The sequence below is a fragment of the Leptinotarsa decemlineata genome, unplaced genomic scaffold (genome assembly GCF_025532065.1).
Source record: "Leptinotarsa decemlineata unplaced genomic scaffold, Ldec_3_MD MMD2_tig00026340_RagTag_RagTag, whole genome shotgun sequence".
Taxonomy (NCBI): domain Eukaryota; kingdom Metazoa; phylum Arthropoda; class Insecta; order Coleoptera; family Chrysomelidae; genus Leptinotarsa; species Leptinotarsa decemlineata.
In genome coordinates this window covers 4,277,099-4,282,211 of record NW_027412694.1, presented here as the reverse complement: position 1 = coordinate 4,282,211, position 5,113 = coordinate 4,277,099, and positions in this window count along the sequence as shown.

Below are 5,113 nucleotides of genomic sequence, written 5' to 3'. Positions count from 1 at the left end.
CTTCACTCAAAGTTCTTGGCCTTTTGCTTCCAGATAGGCACATTTAGCCAGCTCGATTCGGGGGGGGGGGCGCAGCTGTCTTGCACGCAGCAATGCTGCCACCCCTTTTTTGTCAATTTTTTTTATTATATTAAAAAACACTTAATATTTTTTGGAGACTTCGAAACTTTTTACACATAGTCAACACATTTATTTGGTAAAATCCTGTCTCCACGTGGACATCCGGTCCATCCGGCCTCCAACCGGCGTGAATAAGATAACTTAGTTTATAGTTATAGCTCTATAAGTTATAGTTCTGTGAAAACAACCTACAAATTTCTTCTTCTTCTTCAAATGTATGAGTTAAACAAATTTACAGAAGTGTTAACACAAAATTCTGTGGTAAAAATGCCGATTTGGTTGTTAATTTTTTGAGAGAACACAGAACCACAAGTATACTTGAGACAGAAGTATCTAAGACTGTGGATTGTTTCATCCAATATGTGTGAAGTGATGTCGAGATACTGACAACCATCAGGCTGGATTGGCATTTAATAATATGTTGCAGTTGTTGTGAATTAATTACACATCTAGTATTGAAATTGAGATTGTTTATTTTATATAGTTACCAATATTATTGCCACATTTGTTTTTTGAATTAAAAGCCGAGAATAGGAAGTTTTTCCTAACATTTTGGTACTTCGAGTTTTGTTCAGTACTATTTCAAGTTGAAGCCGCATTCTAAGACGGAAAATATCAACTGCTGTCAAATTTGTAAAATCCCAATTGAATGATGTCACGAGGGAAAAATGCTATTCGAACAACTAACAGAGCCACTGCTGGAATCCTGCCGTCAAAATATACACCAAATAAATCATTTGAGTCATCGAAATAATCTACCAAGTGACGTAGTTCAACTGCGAGTAAATTGGAAATGTTGAAATCAAAGAAGTTGCAAGCTGAGAATCAACTTCAGAAAGAATTAGAAGATAGGCAATTGAAATTCGAACAACAAAAATTAAGAATTGGAATAACAAAAATTGGAACATTCAGAACGTGAAAGAAAACTAACCATTATGGAGATTCAAACATTTATAGAATTCAGAAAAATCTTCAAGAAGCATTGAAAGCAGCTTTGAGCAAAGTGTTGCGTTAAGTAGCATATATAAAAAAGCATTGAAAGAAGTAGCAAAATGAATTCTTTCCGACACGACAAGTTATCAGATATTTCAATGGAAAATACTCGTCGAAAAGTTGTTGACTGGTTATTGGAAAATAGTATTCTATATTCAAAGCAGTCAAACCCAGAAACCGAAGAATTAATGAATGAACCTATCACAACAAATCAATTTATGAAAGAATTCACTTCAGCAATGACAGATACATTCAAATCAGTAACCAAACAAAATCAAATCTACAGCGAATCTTCTTAGGTATCCTGCAGGAATGTTGTGGGGAAAGAACCTCCTTATTTCTACGGCAATGTTGAGGATTGGCCGATGTTTGTTTCTCTATATCAACGACCTATTGAAACATGTGCTTACTCTGATGAACAAAATTTGCTACGTTTACAAAGAGCCCTGAGAAATGAAACCTTAGATGCAGTGAAGCTACTATTTGTCTCTCCAGATAATCTCAATGACATACTTAAGACGTTATAGGCTAGATTTGAACGACATGAATTTATAATGGAATCCATGATGAACAAAGTGAAATTATTACCACCCGTGAACACTCGTTCTCCAATATCCTTCGTGAAATTTGCCAATTCGGTTCTTAACCTTACTATCACAGCAAAATCTTTGAAAATGGAAACATATATCAACAATAGCCAACTCCTCAGTCAACTCGTTCAAAAATTGCCAGAACACCTTCAGTTCCAGTGAGCAAGAATTATTGTCAAAAAAACAAAGACATATATACACCATCGTTGAAAGAGTTTTCAGAGTGGTCACAAGAAGAATCTTTGGCAGCTTGTTTGTTATGTAAACCATCTATTTCACATTCTCCATCAACAGTCCCGTATATAGACAAGAAAAATAAAATATCGTTTTCATTGGAACAGAAAATTCATCAATGGAAAAGTGTTGCCGATTTTGCTCATTCCATATACAAATGCGACCATTTCCTGAGTCTCGACACTGATAAGAGACGGGAATGGGTGAAAGAAAAAAAATTTGCCTATCTTGCCTTCATTCATCTCAAATGTAAAAATCGAAGACGTTGTGGTCTGCAGAAATGCGAAAAATACTATAATCGCTTACTCCACCCGATTAGTGTTGTAAATCCAAATCCATTCTGATGGATAATTTGGGAGTTGAAAATGACAAATTTTATCATACTTCATAAGACAAACAGGCGTTTCAACTCACGGAAGAAACATGTCAGTTAGAAAACAACCACTGGAAAATTGTTTTGTTTTGGAAGAAAGAAAATATCAATTTGCCAGACAGCAAAGCTACCGCGTTGAATAGATTATTTACTGTAGAGAAGTAAGTGCAGAAAGACAAGCATTTTGGAGAGAAATATTTCAAAAAGATAGAAAATTTCGTTGAGAAAGGATACGCAAAAGTTTTGGCTTGCGAAGAAGATGTCGTTACGTCTCTCAAAACCTGTTATTTGTCACACTTTGCAGTAAAACCTAGTAAACCACAAAAATTCACAGATTTGTTTTTGATGCCACAGCCAAAATAGATGGAATCAATTTGAACGAAAAGTATTTCTTAGTAAACATTTCATTCAATTTTCGTCAAAATTGAATAGCTGTAATTGGAGACACCGAAGAAATGTTCCTAAGGATATGCATACAAAATGAAGATCAAGATTCGCAGCGATTTCTGTGGAGGGGAAAATAAAGACGGACCTATTCTTACTTACCAAATGAAATCCATGACATTCGAAGCAATCTGTCCTCCAAGCTCTGCGATCTACGTCTTTCGTGAAAATGCCAAAAAACATGGAAAGAAATATCCAGAAGCAATGAAAGCTATTGAAAAATATCATAATATATGGATGATTACTTAGACAGTTTCGAAAACGGTGCAGAACTCATTGAAATTGTTCACGGAGTCATAAACATCCATAACCAAGGCAAATTCAGAATGATAAACTGGGTCAGCAATTCTAGTCATGTCCTAACAAATATACTTACCTGCTGAATTACTATCCAAAAGTAGTACTGATACTGAAAAGTGTGTTATATTTTCGAACGAAAGACTCCAGTGATCAGTTTCTAGTAATGGCTAGGTTAAGAGTCAATTCCTTGAAGCCCATGATAATGCCCAGAACTTCAAGCAATTCTTCTTGGATCAAGATTGGCTAAAACTATCGAAAATGACCACTGCATAAAAATAAATACAAAATTATTCTGGATTGTTTCTAAAATAGTTTGGCTACCCACAAAGTTCAATGTAGCAGATGTAGCGACCAGGGGTCTTTGGAACATTGATAACCTTCAGAATTGGTTTGAAGGTTTTCGGTTCTTGACTTTAGAAAAGATTAAATGGTCTCATGCCGAAGAAAAGATAGAAGATGGTACAGAAGTAGGAAAAAAAAATGTTTTTGTGATCAACAGAAGATGTGAAGAAATCATCAATTTTTCAAAATTTTCGAATTATTTACGACTTGTCAGATCGGTCGCTTGGGTGATGAGATTCATTCATCTCATGAAGAAGAAAATTGGTCTACCAACTCCTAAGATTTTCTCAGATGAGCTAACGGTTGAAGAATTTGAAAAGGCTGAACTTGAAATTATTAGGCAATCACAAGTGAGTTGATTCTTCGAAGATATTGAGAGACTCAATCGTATGAAAAATCGTAAAAAACAAAGTCGTCTTCGAAATTTGAATTTATTTATCGGCCAAGACAATATTTTGAGGCTAAGTGCACGACTGGATGAAGCACAACACCTAGATATCAATATGAGACAGCCAATTGTTCTGGATTCAAGAAACTGGATGACCATGTTGTTGATAAGACATTGTCATAAACTGAATCATCATCAGGTAAGAGAGCGAATCATAAACCATTTAAGGGAAAGATCAGTAGTAAAAGCTTATATATAATCCTGCATTATATGTGACAAGAAAAACTCCAATGTTGCAACTAAGCAGATGGGACTAATTCCAGACTTTAGGATAGTACAACAATGCAGACCATTATTGATTACTGGCATGGATTATTTTGGCCCAATAACAATCACAATTGGTAAAAGGAAAGAAAAGAGGTATGGGGTTATCTTCACCTGTATGTCAACGAGGGCAATTCATCTAGAACTGGCTTTTATTCTGACTACGGATTCAGCCATCATGGCAATTCGTAGATTCATCTGTAGAAGAGGTAATCCATTAGAAATATGTTTCTGTATGTTTTTCCGTTAACCAGCTGTTAAATACACTCTGATAATAGATCAAACCTCCGCGGAGCTGAAAAAGAAATCAAACTAGTCATTCAAGAACTAGATTCGAACCGAATTCAATATTTTTGTTGCATTCGTCATATAAAATGGTTTAAGAATCCACCAGCAGCAAGTCATTTGGGAGGAAAATGGGAAAGAATGATTAAATCTGTTAAAAGTGCCTTGAAGGTAATTCTTACCCAAAAGAAGAGATTTTGCATTCTCTTATAGTTAGAATTGAATATACAGGGAACAGCCTTCCCTTAACTTATGTGTCTTCTGATCATCAAGATGCGGAAGCAACCTTATTGGAAAGTCAAATGAAGTGAATCCATTAGGTATTAGAAAGCAATGGCGAGAGGAACGAAGATATGCGGACCTTTTCTGGCAACGATGGATACGGGAATATGTACCCTCGCTGATAAAGAGAAGCAAGTGGCAGTTCAATAGCAGTGATGTTGCAGAAGGAGACATCATGGCCAAGAGGAAAAGTTATGCGAATTTTTCCTGATCCCGATGACAGAGTACGGGTAGTCGAAGTGACTACAGTAACAGGAGTTTATCGTCGTCCCATCATAAAAATAATTTTGTTGAAGCCAAAGGAGTAATTTGCGAGCCCGGAAGGATGTTCTGAATTGATTTCCCATCTAGTGTTAAAGTTGAGATTGATTATTGTTATATATAGTTACCAATATTATTATTGTCAGTATTATATTTTGAAGAGAAAGCAAAAAGTCA